Source organism: Embiotoca jacksoni, unplaced genomic scaffold (genome assembly GCF_022577435.1).
Source record: "Embiotoca jacksoni isolate LCO1_2020_lvr unplaced genomic scaffold, fEmbJac1.0.p SCAF_11, whole genome shotgun sequence".
NCBI lineage: Eukaryota > Metazoa > Chordata > Actinopteri > Embiotocidae > Embiotoca > Embiotoca jacksoni.
This window is the reverse complement of record NW_027185241.1, coordinates 10,510,434-10,536,133: the sequence shown is the minus strand read 5'-3', so window position 1 is coordinate 10,536,133 and position 25,700 is coordinate 10,510,434.

Sequence of the window (25,700 nt, the reverse complement as noted above, 5' to 3'; positions counted from 1 at the left end):
TGTCAAAACCATGAGTTCTTCGAGTAGCCACTTAAAGTTCATTGCCTATAGACCCCGATGTTAAAACTCCTAACTTTAAAGCAGAAATAAAAGTGTTAACAGCTTGGTACAGAAAACAGTTTTGATCTCTTATAGCTAATTTTACGATTCATGATTAACTGGATGAGGGGTGAATTTTTATATAACTTTCCTGTTTGAATTGTAATAGGGCTTAAAGGGACTGCTTTGAGTGACAGGAAGGTACCTCCGCTGTTTTCTAGTTGCCTACAGATTTCAACCATAGACTTTTAGCAACGTGCATTTTAAAAGCGCGGTAGTTCAGGTGCGAGCAAGTGCAAGAGAGCGTCAAGAGTAACTAGTTAAAGGCTAAAGTAAAGCCATTTGATGTTTTGAGCTTTCTTTTAAAAGTATTTACTGAGCTAGCTTCCCTGATATCGACAGCTAGTGTGTTCCACAGCTTTGGAGTGTAGCTGACAAAAGCTGAATCCCCAATTTTCTTTCTGCTGTTGCTGGGAACCTTCAATAAACCAGTAGCAGATGATATCAATGTTCTTGAAGGCACATAGTTAACCAGACAGTTAGCCATGCAACTTGGTTTGAGCCCATTAAGAACTTTGTATGAAGAGGACGACCTTAAAGTTAATCCTTTAAGGTAGCCAGTGAAGAGCAGCTAAAACTGGACTGATGTGCTCTCTCTTCTTTGTTCTGGTGAAGACTCGAGCTGCAGAGTTTTGGTTGATCCGTTGTTTTCTTTGGGAAGCCAGTAAAAAGTGCATTACAGTAGAAATGAAGGCATCGATAAACTTTTCAGCATCTGTCTGATTTATAAACGGCCGCACCTTGGCTATGTTTCTAAGGTGGAAAAGAAAGGTTTTCGTCATCTTATTAATGTGGGCGTGTCTAAGATGACAGCAAGACTTGTTACCTCTGATCTTATCCACAGAGTTAGTTGCTTATTTTCTAAGATTTCTCATTTTGTTTTGGGGCCAAGTGGAAGGATTTCTGTTTTTATCCTCGTTTAAATTTTAGGAAATTATTACTCATCCATTTAGTTATTGCTAAAAGACATTTAGTGATGGAGCGCATAGCTGCATCATCATTTGGTTCAGCAGCAATGTACAGTTGTGTATCATCTGCATAACTATGAAAACAAACGTTGTGCTATCTAATGATGTCCACCAGTGGCAGTATGTAAAGTGAGAATAATAAAGGACCGAGGCAACTCCCTCGTGCAACGGCTGTCATGTTTCACTGACACTTGATCTCCAAGGCTGACATACAAATGTTTCCCTTTTAATGTATGTTTTGAACCAGTTTAAGACTGTCGGACAGACCAACCAACTTCTCAAGGCGATTGATCAGGATTTCATGGTCAGTCGTATCAAAGGCTGTGCTTAGATCTAAGAGGATCAGAATTGAGACCTTACTTTCGTCAGAGTTTAGTCGGAAGTCGCTGATTATTTTAATAAGTGCAGTTTCACTGCTGTAATGTGCTCTAAATCATCAGCATGTTAACACTGTGCTGCTTGTATGGCTGTATACTTGCAATCAGGTACGTTTAGACACAATAAATAAATCAGCCTCAGTTATGACTTTGCTTACCCTTAGTGTTTTTTCCACTATATTCCATGGCTGTCTTCAATAAATAGAGTGGACAGAATAATATTTGGTCTTAATATTTGTCTTACATCATGTTGTTTCACATTGCAAACATTGTGCACTACGCGCAGAGAACTAAAAAAAAAATTCCTACACATTTCTTCATGTGTTGGAGTGCAGAGCGCAGTCACGTACCTGGCTGTTTCATAGCAGCATGATGTCTGTTCTGTGAATAAGGTTAAAATCCTGTAAAATGGTTAAAAAGACCATGTCATGACAAAGAAAGTATAAAATGTGTTAAAAAAGGGCTTAAAACAGCGAGAACGTGCTAAAGTAGGTTGAAATATTGAGAAGCTGTTATTTATTCATTGTTTATTTCATTCATTTTTGTTCAAAGTTAATTCAGTATTGCCTTATCAATCATCTACTAAGTAGCCTGATCAGCTATCTAGAGATCGATTGCTTCTGTCTTTGCCCGCCTACCCGGGGAATTCGCGGTGGTTTTCTCATTCCAGTAAATCTATTCCGAGGAAACATTATTTCTCCCCGTTTTCAGATATGTTGTTGTTGTTCTCGGGTAGTAAAGTGACTGTAATAATTTCCAAAATGAGTCCGAAGTGCCAAGAGAATGTAGATGTAGTATTTTGAGTGAGTTAATGCTGAGTTTTGTTGAGCAGTGTGAAGCCGCGTTCGTTAGCAAAGTTCAACCATAACTTCACCGAGTGATTCAGCCATTTTGTGAATTCACCTGTCGATGTAATGCAGGTATGTAAAAGTGTTTAATACAGTTTGTATTGTGTATGTAGCAACTTTGAGAAGTTTTATATGAGCTAATTCAACCACAGTTGCTTGATGATTGCCAGTCAAGGTATGTAATGCGAACTTTGTGCTCTGCTGTAGCCAAGTGTTAACTATTTTGTTGAATTGTATATTGTACATGTATGTAATTCATTCCAGTAAATACGTTCACTGAGGAAACATCACATGTTGTCATACCGTACTTGTTAATAATTGTTGGATGACATAAACGTCTTTACGTTTTACCATAAGGTTGCACAATTAAGAAATATATCATATGATCTCGTAGGCAAGATTTTTTTTTAGGTGTCTTTTAAAATAGAGACTGCAAAAACAAAACAACCTTTGACACTGAAACAAAAGCGTTAGAGATGATTGTCTTGGTGGACTGAGGATTTGGATATTCTGCCTGAATAACCTGTGGATGGAACATTGTGAGTGTCCGTGTTTGTCTGAACAACAACAATAGCATTGAGCCAATTGTTGCACTTACTATGTTTTTTAATTAAATTAAATTTATTGGACCTCTTTTATAAAATAGCAAACATTTGCCACCTACTGAATACTATATATTGTCGTATATAAAGTCGTATTTCAATGCGTCTTCTAGAAACTGGTGTAAAAACATTTAAGTAATTTAGTTCAAATTAGTTCAGCTTTTAGGTTTTTAGCATGATGGATGTAAAAAAAAAAAAAAAAAGTTAAGAACGTTAGGGAGATTTCAGGACCATGGAGCAGTTTGTAACAAGTAGAGAGAAACCATGAAGGCTGGAAAAGAAGAAACTTCATGGAGGGGAAAAAAAACACTTGAGAGCACTAAAGATGAATGCGTCTAAATGCTAAGAATTAACATAGTTATCTGGTTTCAACCACGTCAGCAGCAGAGAGGACCTGGGGAGCAGGGCTGCAGGACAGGACCAGAGATCTGTAGCTGTTCCCCAGAGTACAGAGGGCAAGCGGGAAGTAAGGGAAATCAAGTAACAAACTTTAGCCATGTCTTAATGTTGGCCCAGTTATACAGTATATTATATTCATAAAAGTAAACTGTCATAATGCATCATGAGAACCAAAGCTGTTGGATATTTTTTTTTTAGCATTACTATGAAATAAACATTACATGATAGCAGTGAATAGACAATGGAGTCCTGGTGTGGTTGGCCAGAAAAGGGATTGGTTTCAAGACATCTTCTATTAAAGTTTTCTCTCAGCGTAAGGACAGCAGGCTTTCTGAATATGTTATACAGCTACAAAGAAAGAAATACTGCATATCCGATTTTTTTTAAAAACGGCATCAAATTGAGATTATCATGTGTGACACTTCCACTCTTGAATAGTACTGTAAGAATAAGGTATTAAGACACCTCTACAAGGGGCTTTATTGTGTGCAAATGAACAAAATGCGGTCTCTTGCAGTGTCGGGCAGCTGCCCTGGGTCAGTCTCGGCTGTGTTTATGTCAGTCTCTGCGCCTGCTAACAGACGATTCTCCTTCAGATAGCTGTAGGCCTCAGAAGATGCCCCTGGTCAACATCCCCCAAAAAAATCCTTCAAATTGAACAATGTTTGTTCCTCTGTATTATTTCACAATATTATATAAATGGGTGAGTGAAGATACTCGAGGGATATTCGTGTGTTAGGTTGACAGAGTGAGAATTGTGTTCTGTGTCATGGTGACATAAGTTATATCAGCCTGTAACTGCACAGCATAGCATTTGTCAATTAAATTGAAAACAATTTCACCATTATCCGTTAAATAGTGCTAAATCTTCAATACAAATACTGCTAATTGAGCTGAAATGGCTCTTGAACCACAATTCATCAATGCTTCAGTTTCTTTAGTTGCACTCACTGCTGTTGTTGCGCAAGATACAATAATTATATGAAGAAAAAACTGAACCAGTTTTGGTCCAAATAGGGCATTATATGCAGATCTCTGCACGTGACTTGTGGAAGGAGGACAATGGAAACATGTTGGCTTAGAAGCAAATGGGACAGATTGTGACCGACTTATTGAGTCTGTCTTTGGCCAAAAAAAAAGGAAAAAAATAAGCCCAAGCAAACTAAGTAACAAAGACATCGATGTTATTCACAGAAAGAATTAAGCCATTTCTGTCTGAAAGCCAAGTCTTAAGGCTGCTCCAGTTTCTTAATGTCATTTGTTTACATTTTCGTGACTAAATCTGAGAGCAGGTTCTTTGAACTAATATGGCTATTTCAACAACAGTGACACCTCTTTGAAACCCGCAAAACTCTTTCATATATCTCCAAGTTACAGGCTGTGTTTTTGAAAAGCCAGCTGGTGTCAGTTGAAAATGCTATTAAAAGTTGACAAATGCTTTAGATTACAGACAGCAAAGGTTTTGTTTCTTTTTAATATAAACCAGGAGTGGAGTCAGGTGGTCGGTCAGACACAAATCACTGAAGCATTACTTATTACAGACAGTAGGGAAAGCAATTTTAGCTCAGCTGGCGAGGACAGAAGTATTGAGGACAGACAGACGCGGGATCGGGGAAGAGGGCCATGTGCTGAGAAAATTGGAAAGAAAATGAAGGGGTTAAAGTAGTACGGTGCATTCAAAGAAATGTTGAGAGATTACTTGATATGCTCCACTGACAGAAAAATCCTGCTTTATAGACCGACAGATAGTGCTATGGTGGTAAGGGACATGGATTTTTAAGTGGAAGAGGGTGAATTTGAGACTGAAGGCTGGGTAAAAAAAATCTTCATGACAGCAGGTATCCATCCTGCTGGAGCATCATTGACCGAAACACTGAAACCCTCCCAGCTCCAGGGATGCTATATTTTAACTGATGTCTTTATCGAGAAAGGGAAAGAGAGAAACTATTTTTTTTTTTTCCTTCAAGAGATCACCGGAGTAGCGCAAACAAAATTGCTACTTATTTTCCAATTTCCAGTAATTTCCTGTGTGGCAGAATGCTTGGTTAAAATAATTAAGGTACTCGCGCTGTGTTCAAGAACAAGTTTTCTGCCCAAGATGTGTGCACAGATGTGCAGCCAGCTGAAAGGACCCACAGTAAATGTGCACAGACTATACAGAAGGTAGAAAAATCTAAAGAAGGGCTGAAAAACGGGTTTAACATTAATAAAACATACCCCAGCGACTCAATCAAAAACACAGCACGATCCAGAGAACATAGATTTCCATTAGCAAGTGTTTACTTTCATAAGACTGTGACATTCCTCTCAAGCTTTCTTTGAGCTGTAATGGCAGCGCATCTATTAAATGAATGCTAAAACATTTTTGTATGTGACATTTAACAGATTAAATGCCAAAACAGCTATGACTTTTGGGAGTATTATTAAGTGTAGAAGCAGACGCATTGAAGTTATGACAGACCTGTCTTCACACTTAGATTTTTTTTGTTAATATAATGTCACAGAGGACTCATCTGGTTTACTGCGCGTGATGAATCCTTCTTGTGCCTCTGTCTTTTTTATTCCACTTCAGAATGTGTTATTTTTTTACAGCTCTGACTATAATAATATACTTGGTCAGGTTATTAGGTTTCTACAGACCAATTTTTTTTCTGTGATCAACAGTCTTGGCCCACTCTCATCTCACATGCTTCAGGGATGAAAACGTCTGCCAGTCCACCACTTCAGTCTAAGATGGAATATTCAACTATTTAAATGTATGGCCATGAAATTGCTATGAAATTTTGTGAGATTTATAATTCCAAAATAATTAATTTTTGGTGATTCCTTACTGGGTTCATGTTTTTAGTTTTTAGTTAGACCTGCCAGATCATTCTGATCAACTTTTTTTTTTTTTTAATGTGTGGGAAGACTTTGACTTAAGGTCAAATGCCTGCAAAACACATGAAATTTCCTTCAGCCTTAGCTCAGCCAAATTACTAATAAAGATTGTGAACATGGTCATTATATCCACGCAACGTCAGCATTTTAGTGTTGTCAATGCTAGCTTGTTTGCATACTGATATTCATATTTATTTTAAAACACAAAGCACCATGCTGTAGATTCCAGATGATCTGTATCATCCAGCTACTTATGAGCTCGTTTAAAAAGATATTTTCAATGTCCTTATGGATTTTTACCACTTTAAAGTGTTAATTATTGTTACCCTATCACATCACGTTAAACATTACAGGGTTCCCACGAGTTGTGGAATATCAGAGAATTTATAAAGCCCTTTTCCAGAAATTGAAAGTCAGGGGAGTTGATAATTTTTTGGGAGAAGTCATGGAATATCAGGGAATTATATTTGATATACATACATGATCTTCCATGTAGTATTTTTTATCGCCTTATTTCAGGTGTATTGCCTGAGTGGTTTTATCCCCTTTCTGTTCGTTAACAAGTGGCAAGCACTTCAGTGAAGATATGCCTTTTGTTGTACCTGCTCAGGAAGGCAAACATGCCAGAAAATATAGACTTTAAGAGCTGTGGCTACAAAATTAACACCAAAGACTGGGTGATAAGAATAGACGACAGAAAGGCTGTTTTTCTGTTTATTATAGGTCATGGAAATTCAGCTTTTCAGTCCGCAAAAGCCCTGGAAATTGATATTTGACTTAGAGCGGGAACCCTGACATTATTCCGGCTAAACATCAGCATGTTAGTATTGTTACTGTTTCGCATGTTACCATACTCAGATTAGCATTTAGCAAGGTTCTGTTTTGATAAAGCACAGCCTCACTGAGCTGCTAGTATCAGCCTAGCCACTCGAAACGGTGCTCGATTGTGCTGCAATTTTGTCATACTAGTGGCCAAAGTGCATGAGGGGAGCAAACAGGAAGTTGGTTGGCGGCAATCTCAGTCACTCATCCACTATACACACTTGGCCTAGAAGGATGCTAATGCACAAACTCTCTTGGCCCAAATTTGTGGAAGAGTGCGGAACATCCGGGGACCTCATAGAGGAAGCTTGGTAAGCCTTTTTTAGTCGGCCTATATATGCTGTCACTGCTCGATCTGTCAGTGGAATCCTAATTTGTTCTATGTATTCTTAGGATGGCGAAGGCATGACCCACCCCACTCTGCCTCTGATTGGCTTACCGTGATATTCTTACCCTAATAATACCTCCTCGTGCCTAAACCTAACAAACTGGTTTCTGGTACAAATCAGGTTTCCAATACAGATGCGCTCGTGAGCAACTTTTATTCAAATGAATGAGGCACCATCTTGTAATCCAGTATCCTCCTCAATGCATCTGTGGCCAGTACGATGTTATGCTCCTTTTACCGTGCTGTGAAACTTTATTCAGAAGTTGATAGACGTGTTGAGAAGAAAGTGAGAACGAGATAAGGTTGAGCACAGTTTTTTACTGTGCTTCGCCACCGGACTGAAGGATAATGTGTGTTTTACCAACCTTGTTCTCAGCGCTGTTCCCGTCAGAGGGCTCTCATTATGACTAAGAGATCGGGCTGCAATGCAGGAGAGGACACTTTTTTGTAATTTACTCTGGAAAGAGCTTCAGCAAGTTGGCATAAACACACTGTACTCTCCGTTGCATCACTCCGCAGCTAAAAGCTGACTGCCTTTGCAAAACATTTATCTTGTTAGCTTTGGTTTAGTTGTGCTTTGAAGGAGATAGAGTGGTGTGAAATGCTACATTAAAGGCTGGATGTCCTCTTCCACTTTAAAAATTTGCCTCAAGATAAATAGCTGCCCGTTCCACAGGTCGCCATTTCCAGGGTGAGCTCAGTAAATAACATTTTGTGCAACCCTCTGTGTTTTGGAATCGACTGTTTCTGACCATTACAAAAAAAAAAGACATGCCTGCTGATGCCTGTTAACCTTTAGAGTCTTTGAAGAAGACATGCTTTGCTTGGATAAAAATAGCCAGTGTGAAATGACACGTCATATTTTCTTTAATCAAGATATGCCAGCTTTTCTTTTAATATCTTAAGAACAAAGACTTCAAAAGAGTCTCAGAAAAGATAATGCAAAGCAAATCACTCTTCATATTTATGTCATCTCTCACCAGACAGCAGATGTAGTGTATTGCAAGGATAATTTTACTTTCCAGATGGTTTGTGCTTAGACAAATCCTTGATTATATGTTTTAAAACCTGCAACCATTTGCACCATTCTCACCTCCATCCATCAAAGGACTTAATTTATGCTTCTAGTGTTTTCATCAAAACAGTAATTCCTTAATTAAGTTTGTATTTAGACTGATCACAATCTCATTAAAAGCTATCTCAACTTGGAAAGTGCCTTTGAGGGGTACGCACCACAGTAATGACACAAATTACAGTGTTATTTATATCTATATAAATATCTATATATATATATATATATTTCAGCACTTAGTTTAGAACATTTCCATACAGTATTTTGCTTTAAGCACACAAACTAACTCACATGCACATTTGACCCAGCGCAAGGTGATGAAAGTGCTACATAAAGCACAGCAGATTTGCACGTTTAGAGCTAGATGTAAATTTTACAGCATTATATTTGTTGCAGCATCTGTATCCCATCCAGCTGTTGAGTGGAGGCAATCCAATAACACTTGCACGCATTCTTTCTCCGTGAATCTTGTTTCATGTGGAAAACCACAAGTCGACAGCTTGCATATCGGCAAACATCTATTCAAACATTCTTATAAATGTGGAGCCTGACTCGGGTCTGTATTTGCATAATGAAATCCTTTGTTTATTATTGTTATGCACATTCATTTCACCAAGGACCATTAAACAAGCACAAAGTAGTTAAAAAATGTGGACGCTATGGTGTGGAATATGAAATGAAAATGCAAATGTGGCTCAATTCCGATATCTCGTCCTCTGTGGACCAATATAAAACCAGCAAAGCAGGTAGCGCATACTTGATCTGTGGCGTTTCTCCACAGCGACAGGAACCGAGTAGAGGACCACGGGGAACGGAGCCAAAGCAAGATGTGGATGATGACACTTGATTTCCTTTCATGAACGAGGCTCAGGTGGATACTGAGAGTGTGTGGGAGATGGAAGAGGACAGGGTATTATTAACATGTGGCAGATCAGATCAGCACTACTGTGCCATCAGTAACTTCCTGATTCCTGAGAATTTTGAACAGCTACTCATGAACCTGTTGTGAACACAGACAAACAGGAAACATTAAAGGTCAGGTCACTGAGGATTTGCTTGTTCATGCCGCTTTCATATTCATCAGATTGTATGTGTGTGTGCTTGTGTTTGTACATCATGTTTGTACACATAAACACAACAACAAATAGGTCTCCTGTTCCCCACTCACAGAGACTCTCACCCCTGATTTAAGTATAATGTTATAAATCGGTGCCTGTGTGTGCTATCAGAAGGGTGAGAGAGGGCAATAGGTTTGCATTTGTGGTAGAATTACCTTCGCCCAGCTACACGGTGATGTACTGTTGTTTCTGGGCAAGTTGCCAAGACAACGTGACTGGAGCTGAAGTGTGAAGCAAGCTTACATAACCGCAAATCTGTGTCTGAGCTGTGTCAATGCCATGTAGTAACCCAATAAACAAGACAGTCAAAATTCATCCACAGTCCCCTTTATCTTTTCCCTGCAATGTCTTGACTTCATATTTAAGAGTTTACTTTGAAGTACATCACTTTTTACTGACTTTGTATGGAAGAATATCTAAATACGAATATTTAACCTTGCTAAATGTTGCAAAATGTAATAAGTGGAGTTAGTTAGTTGTGCACTTGCAGTGAGTTAGATAACAGAGAATGGGATGTTTTTTTTTCTTTTTCCCAACCATTCATCATGAAATTTAAGAACAGAGGATTTTTCCAAATGTTGGTTGACATGACCTCTCCTGTTATCATGAGTTTTATTCAACAAAAACAAGTTGTTGAGTTCTTTATTACACCTAAAAAAACATGATGATTAGCACGAGGGGGTTTGTTTTAATTTTCACTCCAGAACTGAAAACACATGTGAATCATCAAGCAATTTAAATTGTTCTTAATTGACTTGCAATTTATAGTCTGAACAGCTTTTTAAGCAGCTGATAGCCTAAACAAGATGATGAGTACAGCCAAGCAGTCAGCTCTTTTAGGATCTGTGACACAGAGGTGCTTTGTACTAAATGCTGACATCAACATGGTAACATAACATCTTTGTTTAGGGTGTTTGCATGCTGACATTTGGCTACGTAGCACTGAAGACAATGTAAGCTGATGATGGTTGCATGTTGTTTTAAAAAGTATTTCAACCATAATACTGAAAAGACCCCAAAATGTTTTGAACTATTGACAACCCGCTAAGAAACTTGCATCACTGAAGTCATCAGGACTCATTGTCTGGGTATAATGAATGTCTGAAATGTTACGGCCATCCGTAAAATACTTCTTGAAATAATTTTAGTCTCGGCTAAAATATGTGGACCGACCGGCAACTATCACCACCCTCACAGTTTGTTTTCTGGTGTGGCAAAAACTGTAGACCCCCGGTTGAATGTGATTTACTCACTCCTGGTCTAAAGTGATCTCAACCCACTCTTTTTTAAAATCAACCGTTTTGCTGTTTATTATACCCACATTTTGGTTCCCATAACTGTTTCTAATCCTGTAAATGTTCAGTACGACCACTGCTGCATCCCGACCCAAAGTGTTGGCTCTTCCATGTGCCATGTGTTTGCTGAGGGCTCTCCGGTTTTGCAGACAGATCTGTACACTCCTCACTGCACTTCACTGCATCTGTTGCTCTGCTGATGTTTAGGTATGCGGCCCTTTGGGTGAACTAAGCGTTGCCTTAGTGCTTTGCCAGGTTTGTCAAAATCCGAGAATGATGTGGTTTGCGTAAATTCTCTGGCACTTTTCAAAGACAGTGGGTTGAAACAGGCCCACTCGGGGAACCACCCACTCTTCTCAAAGCCTGTTGGAAGTGCTTCAATTCCCTGGTACTGTATTAGCCTTGTGTTGTTTTTTTTTTTGTGTGTGCTTTAGGGTGCAAGGTGTGAACTCTGGCCAATATATACTCGAGTAGATGCTGAGAATCAAACAGGATGAGCTGTGGATGTGCGTTTTGTACACCTCATCTTCAGAGCGTTCAGGGAAATGGCACAGACTCCCAATCTGTTGTTATGCAAATCCAGCTTGGTGAAAATGTTCTTATCCTCTGAGTTGATGTGTTTTCAGAAAGGCGCCACTGTTTTTTTTTTTTTTCTTTCCACCCGTGTACCTTCCACATAACTGAACCAGTGGCTTGGAAGTTCCCACACCAGTATGTGTTTATTTCCTTATTTCTCAGGTGGTTTTATGGGGCACAGATGGAACCACAGCAGAGCCTATATATAAGGAAATTTGAGGTGTTGAAGTATTGCCTTTATCCTGCTATTCAGAGTTTGGTCCTGTTGTTTCTGCCGCTGTCTCTGCTTGTGTTGTTGGAATACATATATATATATATATATATATATAAAAAGAGTATTGTTTTATATCATGACACCGCTGTTTGATGTATTAAATCCACAGAATTGTCCACATGCTTCTAGCTAAACATTTTTAAGACAGTGGATGGACTTTTGTATACATTTGCATTTGTAGCTGAAGACAAATGGTTGGAACAAAGCTTTTTATATTTACAATTCTAGAAAGGAAAATGTCCTCTTTTGTAAACATTCAATGAAATACAGTTAGAGATGATTAATTTCAGTTTTGGAAGTAATTGAGGAAGAGTTGCAAATCCTTCTCTATAGGCAGTGGTTGGTTTTTTTTGTGTGGTTTTCATTAAGATGATCACTTGACGCCTGTGGCTGGGATCAGCTCTCTTTCAGTAATGTCTTGTTTAAGCTGCTCTCCACAGTGAGTATTAATTTTAAATTGTCCACACTTGTTCAGGACATTGAGACACACACACTCATTTCCTTAGTGTGGTGAACAAGTAGAGGGCATATTACTGACCTGTGACAGTGACGAGCACGCTCAAGGGCAAAGAGCAGGAGAAAATAAAGAGTCTGCAAAAATTCCCATTGCTTTGACATTTGAGTTTTTACCACTGCGGACAGGACAATACCTCCTCATCTGTGAAAAAAACTAAATATAAACTGCTGTCAATAGTTTTACAGTGTCTTATTTTATTTCTACAGTATTGTACGATGCCACTGACTCGCCACAGGGAGGATCATGTGTGGTAAAGCCAAAAGATCAGAGGAGGAATTCAAATTTTATTTCTAAAGGGATTTTCACTGTGCAAATGCAACTCCTTCAACAACCCCCTTCACAATGTCATCTCCCCTCAAGCCCAACGAATGTGTTTCAAAATCCTCCCAAACATTCGACTCTCAGTGCCCGGCACTGTTGCCATGGAGGCCACCTCAATATCAAGTTTCCCTCCTCCTAATACGGTTACAGGCCACATGAACGGCACATTTCATTACGACCCCTCCAAACCAGATTAAAGCTGTTTTGCCCTGGAACAACTGAAGGCCTGAACCAGCTGTCATAGTTCATTAGAGGGCGGGGCCGGTACAAAAGCTGTTTTCCTGGTCATTGAGAGACAGGACATACAGTATGTCACGTCTGAGATCACTTTAGTGTTGAATATTAGCACTTTATTTTTTTAGTTCTGCTCCCTTTTTATGTGTGCCAGCAAATTTCTTGCATTAAAAGGGGAATAACAACAGATTTATAACCAACAGCACATAACGTTTTGAAGCTGTTATCACCAGCGTGAGCCATTACAAATCTTCTATCATCACTTTCCACCATCATGCTTAATGTCCTCCTCTTTGCTGCCTCTCCTTGTCTCTAAGGAGCTTTGCTTTAGCGAACACTAACAAACATAAAGCTCCCAGAAACAAAAGATGAACTGTCAAACATAGCCAACATGATCTCCCACACACTAAGCAATGTCTTAGTCTGCTCTATAGCCAAATATGCTATGCACAGGGCTGGCATTCCAGTAGGCGGGTAAAGGAGAATCTACTATAGTCGGCGACTCTAATGGATTTCAAATGTTTCATACCCCTGAAGATTAAGAAGAGAGTTGATAATTCCACTTTAGCGAAGGACATTCAGATTAAGCCTCTTCAGAAAAACAGAACTCATCTGCCACTAACAGGACTCCCGCTAGGTGTGAAATTTTTGGTCTACTGGTGCAGAATCAGTCTGCTACACATCCTCCAAATGGCCGTAGCGGCTCTATTTGATAGTCCTTGGTCTGCAGAGAATTGCTAATCAATAAGCCTATCAAGCCCCTTATGTTTCAAGGTCGAAGGCATCTAAAATAGACCATATTTAACACTCCTCATCCTCCATGTTTTATCAGTGTTATTCGAATAGCATTTCTTAAATCTCGAGAAAGTGAAGTTCACAGGAGCCAATGTGCCATGTAGATAATCTGTATTCCTGTAGTATCTGTAACTGCCGGTGTAGATGTTATCAAATATTTTGATACGTGCGAGTGAGGCACTAAACCTGTCAAAAGAAGCACGGTCATTTATATTTTATTCAGATTTAATGGCTCGTGAGCTAAGGGATCCTCTCCTGAATGTTTTGATGAATATTCCATGTCAGCAGATACATAATTTCTCCCAGTAATGATTTTACCGTAGCACCACATGAGGAAACAAAGTAAATCTTGCTGTTCTTCAAAATCACCTGCTGAGATAATTTGCACTCACCAGAGGGATTTTTTTTGGTGGGACATGGATAGATGTGAAGAGGTGTGGAGTTACAAAATAAATATATGTGAGGACTCCATTTTGATTTCCCCTCTCCTTTATTTGGCAGTAGGGGGAGCTAGTAGGCCAGAAACTGAGTTGGGAAGTTGGTTTCTTGTGAACTCAGAGCTGGAGCTCAGGGTTTTCTCCTCAGATGTGGTGTATGAGCTCTTCAGCAACACAAACACTGCTCCCTTTTGCTGCTACTGAGTGCGCACAGCTCCGTGCACACAAAATACTCACACAAGAAAAAAAAAAAAAAATCAAAAAAAAAAAAAAAAAAAAAAAAAAAATCAAAAAATCAATTCCACCACATTCTGTTTTGCTTTGACAGATAAAGTGTGAGCTGGAGTGACTTGCTAGTATCCCCACCATCCCCACCCCGCTCACCAACATGTGTCACACTTTTAAATATCGCTTGCTTTATATTGTATGAGGAATAATCCACATAATAGGCATCTCTTCTACCTTTGCTGTCACGAAAATGGGAATTCAGCAGCTGAGCAATATAGCTGAACAGTCCATTTCAGAGTGATTTCAAAAATAAGCCACCGTCTGGAAGTATGAAAAAACATTCCTCACTTTGCCAGCAAAGATAAACAGTGCAGCGGTGTTGCACAGTCTATTGTTGTGCTTCTCTTTTCTAAAGGTTAGAGCAGCAGCTCTCATTACGTATATGAAAGTGCTTCAGTGGTAACGTACCTCTTATGACAGGGAGCTCACATTTGGTTTGATTCTCCCCTTTTCTGCATCTCCCTCCCTGCCCCCCCCCCCCCCCTCCTCTCCAACCCCCCTCTCGGTGTGTCACTGAGTTCTCTAGATCTCCCTGTAAAGATCTGTGTTCGTGATATCTCTGAATACACTCTATTGTTCCTCGCACATTCAAGTTGTTGTCTTCTCTTTCTCAAAGAATTTCCTTGAGAACTTCACTGACTATAAATTATGTGTAGCATAATGTGTCTTTAATGTTCAGGGCAATCTGAGCCCTTTAAAGATATTCTAAAGGAGTCTTTGACGGACCTTTGAATGCTGGTATTGAAAGTCTTTCAAGTGAATGAGTTCAGTGAAAGGTTTTAGTTTACAGAATGTCTCTTCTTATGTTAATTGGTCCCTGTGAAGGTATCCTTTTAAAGAAACATTGGATCGATGCAAAATGGTTGAAAAAAAAACAGCTAATGCACTGTACATTTTATACTCTATTATCATAGTCAGAGGCTGCGAAGAAGGCAAAAAAGGTTTGTATGGGAAAATCCTTAAAGTCACAAATCAGAAAGCTGTAATGTATAAAAAGCTCACCGATGACATGAATATACCTGTAACTCAGGGACCTTTGACATGACGGAACATCCTAAAGGGGTGATCCAGGGATTTAATAAAACACTAACAAATGAGAACAGAAATCCTTTGTAACAAACTCTGGGGTTTAAAAAAAAAAACATTAAGGAGGCAAATTTTGTTTGTCTCAAACCCACGGAGGACCGCCTATTTGCCAGAACCATGGGAGTGACATGCAGGGATTTATGGTGTTGCACATTAGAGAGAAAGTAGTACATCAGAGGCAAGATATGCCTGCTTTCAATTTTTTGTTTTAGCAGAGTATGTCATATTATCATCCGTTTGTTTTGGTTCGGATCCTTAAATCACATTGTGTAAATGCACTCTGGGCTTTGGCCATCTGGATCTTAAGCACCACAGTGCTCCTTAGTGGTTCTGGTTTCCATTGTAGTAGTTTCCCTGAGCAGCTACTGACAGCCGAGAATGGCAGCTTTATGAGGCAGGAAATTTGTTCCTTTCTTCTCATTAGATGTAAAGAGAAAGGAATAGATATTATTATGAGATGTGCTTCATTAAAAAGGGGGCTAATGGCTGCTCTTTAACACGGCTGTCTCGGCAGACATCAGTGCTCTACAGTGATTGCCACTGCAGCCTCAGCATCACTTAACTTCATATTAAATCGGCCTTTGCTCTGTCTACTCTAAGCTGGGGTTGGAAGAAGAAGCCAGTCAGCGGATTAATGAAGGCAGAAGGACCTATTCTCTTTTCTTTTTCTTAGTGAGAGACACTTTAACATCGGAAGAATAGAGGCTAAACTCATGGAGGCTTTTATTGCGGGAATTGAGAAAGACATCTAGTCGAGCTAGCCAACATTAGCCCTGTTTTCAATGTGCAAACACTTTTCCTATTCCAGACCCTTTTGTGATTAATAGTTGTAACAATTTTCATTTTCATTATTGAAATACTGCACATCATGTTAGAGAGGTGCTCATCGAATAACTGTTATATGCATGAATATTAGGTGTAATTACTGCGTCTCTTTCTTTTTAAAATGTTATAAGCTATTATGTGGCTTAAGTGCTATTATTTGCTGGGATTCACCATCACCAGCTTTTTACAGTATAATCTTATCAGTAGCATAATATTTTGTAACACCCAATGGCCACATATAGTCTCTACTGTCTTCAGATTCCCTTTTGAAATATTTGAATCCCTCCCAAGCTATGCACACTCTGGGTGAGCATATGACCACAATAATTGGTGTTGGAATTGGTTATGATGCAAGGGGCACCAGCTCCAATTTTGCCAAGAGCACCAAATTGGTCATGACCAGCTTTGCATTCACATACACACTACTAAAAATACATGCACACATACACATACACATACACACTACTAAAAAAACAAAAAAGGTCATATGCTGCCCAGACCATCTTCAAATGTGATCGGATCTCAGTGCGTCATTAATGTGAATTGCATGCATTCACACCTGTACTTATACTGTCCACTTGTGATCAGGTCAGCCGAGACGGATTAATGGCAGATGTGAACGGAGCCTATGATGTTGTGATCAGGGCGGTGCAGTGGTTAGCATTGTCGCCTCACAGCGAAAAGGGCCTGGGCCTCTCTGTACGGAGTTTGCATGTTCTCCCTGTGCCTGCGTGGGTTCTCTCCGGGTACTCCGGCTTCCTCCCACCATCCAAGAACATGCATCTCGGGTTAATTGGTGATTCTAGAAATTGCCCTTAGGTGTGAGTGAGAGCATGAATGGTCTTTGATTACGTCTGTCTCAATGTGTTGGCCCTGTGATGGACTGGCGACCTGTCCAGGGTGAACCCAAAGTGAGCTGGGATAGCCCCCCACTCCCATGATCCTGTTCAAGATATATATATTTATCAATGGCTTCATTGTCCTATTAATATGGGTTTTATGTTAACATTTATAATAAATAGTCCTCATGATCATAACAGCGTGTGCCACTATATAAATCGCACACATAAAGCTTCTTAAGATGTCCATTTGGAGGCAACAGACTCATAAAATGTTAACATGCCCTGAATTTTAACTCAGATTCAAATCAAGCTTCTTAACTGAGGGCAACAAAAATGAGAAGTGAGCCTTAGAATCAATTTCAAGATTTCTCAGTCAAAATAAAAATGAATGCATTATTTATTCTTTTGAAAAACTGGAAATTCAGGCACTAACAGAACAAAAGGAAGAAATACTCATGACTCATGATTATTTTCTAGCATACCTTAGGGTAGATTTGACAGGAATGGAGGAGCCTCAATCCTTCAGACACTGTCTGCTTCATTCACACATACTGTATAGCCATGGTCTCAGTATTGCTAAGTGTAATGGCAAGATTTCATCAGAGGTTGGAACACTACTATTTTTTTTGCATATAAGATGAGGATGTACATAAAAAACAGGTTTTCTACTGTTTCTCGGTTTCGCATATCTTATTGGTTTCCTGCAAACCAATAAAAAATAAAAGAACATGTGAGCTTCAATCTACCTAGCCAGATTTATTTTTCAATTTCAAATAAGCAGGAAGAAATTTAGTTTTTAAAATGAACAAATAACTGAAGAAAAATATGACGATAAATTTAGTTTTTGACATTTATCATTTTCGCTAAGTGGACCCTGCAACCTTTGTGAATGCCCTTGAGTAGACAGTAAGCATAAAAAGTCCTTACTCACATTGTGGTGTTTGGTTTATGACCAGTAAAGGACAAGTGAGTTGTTGCCATGCACACCCTCTGTTCTGACTTGTGGCCTCCCACTGGGTGATGCTGAGGAAACAGTTCAGCCACTTGTCCAGTGGACACTTGTTTAGTGTTGACAACGTTGCTTCAACAAGGCTAGAAATGGAATGCTTGGCAGCTCAAATGAAGACGAACTAAGACGGAATAATCAAGTGTCATTGTGACAAATGCCTATTTATCAGAAGCGGATGTTAAAAGTATTTATATTCAAATGAACTTGTCATCATTAGTTTGGGGGATCATCACCGTACAGTAGCTCATTCCTGCTTCATATGGTTTCCCTGCTGTGAAATTCTCACAAGCTCTTTATTGTAGGAAATTGAGGCTGAAGCTTCAAAGACATAGCACAGGCCCCTACCTGGTTGTTAAATGAAAAGAAACACTTTGCTACAATATTTGTTGACCGGTCCAGGGATTTTAATACTGTTTATAATAGTTTGGTAGCTGCATTGATTGATGGATGATTCTGCTTCCACCATACTAGTTTCCAGAGGGTTGATAAAAGTGCTCAAGGATCACCATCAGGCCCACTCTCTGCATAAGTGATATTTATTTGTCCATGAAATATGAAGAGGGCAGAAATGAAAGGTTGTTTAGGTTCACGTTGCAGCAAAAAGCTTCACTACCCATGGTAACATGTGACATTTCCCAAAACATGGGCCAGTGTAGGATTTCCAACGTGTCCTCGAGAAACAAGAGTAGATCATTTGCCAAAATGATTTACCATTTCACTGTTGGAAAATACCAGAGGCAGGTGTACCGAGACCTTCGCTGTCATAGTAACAATAATAAACCCGTGGTTAACATCGTGACACGGTCTCAGTTTGGTTGGTTTTAGGTGCGAAAACTACTAGGTTGGGTTCAGGAAAACATATTTTTTGGGGTTAAAGAAAGTATGTTTGTTACGTAAGTTATATTACGTATATAAGTTAAAAACAGGCCATGTTGACTTTGTTTCCACATGAGACATAAACAGACATGAACTGGGTAAAAGTTCTGTGTTTGATCCAAACAACCACCCCGACCTGCTCCTTAAGCAGAATCTGTAGCTCTTTACACTACTTCACTTGACTCCTTTCTTTGCTCCTCTCATAATGACTATGGCCAGTAGGGGTCGTAATAAATGTAAATACGGGCCGTATTCAGGCAGCAACCGACTGTGACATCACCCATTGGTTTATAAACTGACGTTTTAAAACCTGGAGTTTTGCATTTTGGCCATCGCCATCTTGTTTTGTTGGAGCCGGAAGTGACCAATTTTGGACAAGCTTAGGTCAACGCACGGCCACCTATGGACTCATTTTCAGGAGGACCGCCAGAACACTGATCAGAAGGAGTGAATTTAGCTAATGACACCATAATAATGGGAAAAATGTATTGACGTTGTATTTAATGAGAAGTTAAATAGCAGTCTACGCCAGAGGCTTTTAGGAGCCCGCCCCTTGTGGCCGTCAGTGGTATTGCACTTTATGGCCCTTTCCGTGTTGGCTGCCTGCACAGATGACCGCGGCGGCCGTGTTCAAGGGCGGGACGGTCTGAGGATTTCGCAGTAGTGAAACTGTTACAACACAGCTCAACTGTCACAGGATCTGTGGAGACTACACTGCTTTGATGTGGCCCACAGTGATGTTGACATAAGGAAGTAGTACAAAGAGCCGCACAGACTCAAACAAACACATGCAGACATCCACACAGCTGTGGGTACACAAGTGATATGAAACTGTCTATGACCAGACATAAATTTGCAGAGAGACAGAGAGTGAGGGAAACAAAAAAGGAAGGGGGAGCGGGAGTGCAGGAGAGGAAATGGAGGGTAGAAAAAGAGATATGGAGGGACATTGCCCTGCGGGGATCTGTTTTTCTTTTTGCAGTGCAGTCAGACAGTATTTCCATGCAGTTTCTTTTTACATTATTCCACCAATTGTTATCAAGCCTGTCCTTGGGCAACACATTGGGTTGGTTAACTACCCAATATAGGGCATAGCATATGCACTGACAGCACAATACTTTTGCCTCAACAATGTTGCAAACAATGAATATGGTAACAGCTCCCTGTCTGGGAACAACAAAAAAAAACTTGTTCAACTGAAAAAGCGATTCTTCAGCATGGCTTATGTGTGAATAGCCCAGGCTGTGTGTGATAATCTGCCCTTTGGCGGAGAAAGCAGTTTCTCAACAGCTTTCCCAAGATGTCCATAGGTGGTTCACCTCCTGACCCCACTGTACCAACAAACACATTCATTTCAATTTGTGTCACTTCATTACACTCTGCCATTATTTAACATCACAAATTCTTTACGTCTCCTTTGCTATGAGGCTAAGATGAAAGCTCTGACGACCACTCCCTGCTCTCAGTAGAAAGCTTGCCCAGATACACTTTTCATCTGAGCCTGTCACACACTCAGACTCGCCTGTCAGCTAAATGAAGATAGAAGGACCCTCAGAAAGTCTTTGTTGTTTTGCTTTAGTATTTGGGTTGTTTTCTTTTGTGTGCACACTGTTTTGATTTTCTCCATCGTGGGCCTCATTCCATTTCTCACAAATCTGATACGTGTTTGTGTGTTTGTGTTTGTGTTTGTGTGTGTGTGTTCATGCATCTGAATGTGTGAGTGATTGGTGCATTTCTCTTCAATAACCAGGTGCATGAGAAGCAATTTTGATGCAAATAATTGGTGACTTGACCTTTTTAGTAGTTGTATCCTCTTGTCCAGGATGAGGCATATGAGACATCATTATAAAGGGAGGATGGCTATTGTAATGAAGTCACTATATGATTTGTGTCTACCCTCAGTACTATTAATGACCTCATGTACAAAACAACAACAGTGCAGTGACATTAAACATGTGGACACTGCAGTTTTTTTTGCATTTCCCCCCCCCCTTCTTTTCCTGGATTTTGATGGCTTTATATCCAATCCAGATTGCTCTGCAGTGCTAAAAACCATGAACTCAAAAACAAACATCCCTCAGAGGCGTCAGCTGCGCGGGTTTTCCGGCTAATGATCAGAGTTTTGAGGCTGATGACTGCAAATGCTGAGTTGCTGTGTCCAACTGTACTGTCTTTTTGTGTTTGTGCGTACAAAGGAATGTGTGTTTGTGTGTGTGTGTGTGTGTGTGTGTGTGTGTGTGTGTGTGTGTGTGTGTGTGTGTGTGTGTGTGTGTGTTTATGGCATCTCCTCTGACATGTTTTTTTAAATAATTCAGTGATTGCCATATGTAAATTATTCCATGGCACGCACTCTTCTCAACAGGAGGAACAATTTGAAAGATGAAGCTGCTACAGGCATTTTAAGATGAACAACAATTTCAGTGCAAGAACAATATGCAGAGGTGTTAAAATATTCAGCATAGCCTGCAAACAGTCTTTGCCTCTCCCTGGGTTATTGTGCACTGAAATATGCAGTTGATATTGGCAAAATAACCACTGTAATGATAACTCTAAGTATTTGGATATAATGCCTTTGCATTAAAAGCTAAAATTGCCCAGTCTTCATTAATATACTTTTTTAAAGGATATTTGGAGAAATGGGGACTTGGAGTGTGCACTTTTATCACACATCTCCACAAATTTACTGACACAACAGGGTGTTTTAGTTCTTTATTTTGCTTTGCTGGGTTTTGTAATGAATCACAATTCAGAGACCTGTGCCTTTAATCAATACAAAGCGCCATGCCAGCACTATCTCTGCCTTATTACAATATGGTTAGAGTCATTGGAAATGAGTTCCCAGCGAGCGTCCCTCTAGTTCTTTAAAAATGCATAGGATTAAGAGGGAACGGTGTGCTGCAGTATCAATCAAGCTCAACCAAGTGAATAAAAGGACAGGGGATAGGAAAATTGACGCGACACAGTTACCACAGTCATTTTTTTTTCTGAATTCTTGATGCTCTGGCACTTTCTTTCTTATACAGTAGACCGACTGTCAGTGTAGTATGGGGTGTTGGTAGATTGAGGGTAATGATCAGTGGGTGGCATTATTTAATGCCATTAGAACAGAATTTCTCAGTCTCAATTAATCAAGTGTGGGTTGAAAAGTACATGTAGAAATGGAAATTACTGCTTTAGTGCCCCATTGAAGGTAGTTTTAAATTCATATGAAATTGCAGTTGTGGGCTTTTGAACATGTTTTTTTTGTGTGCTGTCAGTACACTTTACTTGGCCACTGCCGAAGACAGCACAGCAATTCATGATGAAAGCCAAACCCCTGGTGGATTCATGTCAGTGATGTGAAAATGCTCAAATGTGCTTCCTGTGTTATCTGCCGCACCAGCTGACATCTAGCACATAAAACATGGCCATGTATCCCTTCAGGATCAGGCTTTGTGTCTGCGAAAAAAAACCAAAATCAAAACACTTACACATCTATGGCATATGGATAGTCAGAGGCTACGAACGTGGGGATGACTTCAATCAATTCAGATCCTTCCAGAGAAAAGCAACAGATGAAAATATTCACTTAGGTCGGGTTATTTGCGGAATGTACCCAGTAGGGTTGCACATAACCACTAGTAGTGTGGAAGCAGCACAATGACGACTGAAGAAAGTGTGAGAACAGTAGAACCCAAAGAATTGAAATGTTCCTCAAAAGTTGGTTTATTTTTGGTGAAGTCTTTCAGTTCAAACTTCCATCTATAATGTGTCTGCAGTGACAGTCAGTCAGGTTTATGTTCTACACCAAGAAGAAGAGCCACAGCTATCGAGCTGGCATCTGTACGGACCTGTACATGGTGGAACCCTCCTAAAAGCAACACTTGGAGTGAGCTGCAGAAACTTTTCAGAATATCCTTCCTGCTGTAAAACTCTCCTGACATGAAGGTGCACAGGTTAGGGCCTGAGAGAAGACTTTGTGTGGCAGAAAAGAATCCCAAGTACTGAACTAGAGAAGATGAATGCGGCATCGTGAGCGGGAAGAGGAAAGACATGAGAAACATCAAATTAAGAAGAAGGCAGTGAACACCAAAAGTTGGCCTTCTGTCAAAATCACAGCCAAAATGCAACAGTCTGAAGTCTACCGCCCACTGGCAGGGAAAACCCCAGTTCCCTGAAGAACAAAAGAAAGGAAGATATTCTGATAGAATAGACTGAAAATGGCTGTGAAGAGGCAGCAGAGAAAGAGAGAGACCAGGAATGTAAAGGTGGGCGGTGGAAAACATGGTTGTTGAGAGTAGAGCTGGGATGTCTGGGTTTCCTCACCCAAAAGGTGTGGAGTCTCGTCACAAAGACATACTGTACACTGGGTCAAGCATTGCAATGGGAAAAATTTAGCTGAAAGCCAGGAGGGGACTCGGTGACCTTGAAACCACTGCTGACCCAAAATCTAAAGAGTGACCTGATGACTGCTGCCCTGCGTCAGTAGTTTCAGCCCCTCCAGCACCCCAGCATCCAGCTGTAGGCTCTGACGGGGCTTCACCTCTATGTGGGGAGTGATGAGGCTGAAGCCCAGACACAAAAATCTATGTTCTGCAGCTGTAATGACCATTTCAAACATGAGCTGTCTGACTGAAGTGCATGCATAGTCTGGAGCCTCTGTATTCATGACACCTACAGTAGGTGCCACAATTTATACAACAGGCTTCATAAAAAGTATTTTCAACTAAAGGTACATTTAAATCTACGTGGATGAGAGGATAACAGCTTGAAAAATAATACAAATATTTACAGTTGGTTAAACTGAGCTTGACTTCAACATTAAACAAACAGTTATGTTGTAAGGTCACAAATATGCAAATTAGCATTTTGTGGACCATTAAGTGTAATCTAGTGACATCTAGCTACGTTTGGAGCAAGTTGAAAGTAGTTGGAAACAGCTCAAAGCACCACTGCCGATAAGGACACTAAACAAAATCTCTCTTACCTAAATCACAACCACGATAAAAAAAATACCACTTTTCTTGGAGAGTAAGTTGATACACTTCACATGTATTTTAATCGGATCCAGGGTTCATAAAATGCAAATGTTTGACTGAAATTTTGAGAGGACCTCCCCACCACCTTTGTTTTTATTTACCTCTCAGGTTTAAGGTCAGGGAAATACATCTCCCTTACTCATTTATTCAGCTGGGATTCCCTCTGTGAATAATCGTGACATTTTCCTAAAGGTTAGAGCAGCGAAGCCCTAAAGCCGGTTTAAAGACTCTGCCCACTGTTGTTCATCTGCCTTGCAAAAGAGAGCCATGAATCTGACAAAAAACACCTTACAGTAAAGAGAAGCCCATTAGAAATGGATTTTTATTCACAGTCTATTCAGCTTCACCTCGCCTCTGAAACCACGGAGTATAATCCGTTGATATGCAAATTTACACAGTTTATGTCACATGTAAAGATTGAAGTTAATATAATGACAAATAATGAGAAATGCTTGAGTTAGAAAGGTTGCAATCTGGTTCACAGGAAGCAAGACCATCCTTCTGTTACCACTGGATGGATGGTGGACTAGGATTTCTCTTTCACCATATTAAATCACCTCCTGTAACATGCAGATGTTGCGAAATGACTCTACTTGCACTCATATCCATCTCTTTCGCATGGTGTGGATAACCAGCCATGATGTTGTGTAATTGCTTTCAACATTTGCTGTCCAGATGTTGACCATAACATCTTCAATCAAAGGTTGACTGAGCTCATATTTCTTCGCTCTTTTCCAGCGATATAATGCTTTCTGCTTTCACGCCACAGAGCAGTGCAGCCATGTTCATCCACCTTTGGCCTTAAACTCCTCAGCTGTGAGGAAGGTGGTTGTAGTGGGCTGCCTGGATGGTTGAAGGAAGAGTGAGGACATCTTTTAAAAATTCACAGATCATCAGTTGGTTCGAGGTTTTGTTTCATCTTTTGGGTAAAACAAGTGTTGTATCTCCAGTTCACTGTTTTTATTTTGAGTTTGATACACTAATTCGACTAATGAAGCTTAAAAACAAATATCAATAAACAACAGAAGGACTATTACTTGCTACAATGAAAGAAAATACTGAAATAAGAAATAAAGTAGAATTGAAAATGGGTTCTGGGTAAAACAGTGCAACAGATGGAACAACAGATTAGTCTGAAATTGCAGCTTTAATAAAAACATTAAAGTTTCAACAGAAGAGCCAAATAAATAGGTTAGATGATAACTTGCTACATTGTGGTATTGAATATACAGTGCATTGGATTTTGCTCTCCATTGCAAACTTTGATTTAAATTTCCTTCTGTCAAAAAAACTAAGAATAAGATATCAAACCAGACCCAAAATAAAAGTTCCACATGATAAAAAAAAAAGTAATTCACAGAGTGAATTAGAAATAAGTTCACTTTGTGAGAGTGAACTGTAACCCACTGAAATACAGTTCAGTCTCACAAAGACAGTTTCATTTTGTGAAGTAAAGTTTGACACTGATTTGGGATTCAGTTCTCTGCGCCTCAGTGAAAAGACTTACTGGTTTTCCGAATCACTTTTATTTGTTGGCTTCAGGTGCGTTCGAGCGAGGCAAGAACCTCCAAATTTCACTTTCAGTCACTGGTTGCGCCGCCAGACAGCCTATTTACTGTTCCCATTGCACTGGCCTCTAGTGGTGGGATCAGACAACTCCTCACCGCTTCAGTCTTATTCATAGACTTGCACAAGATGACTTGTGAGTGTGTGTCTGGTGTGTCTGCGTAACAA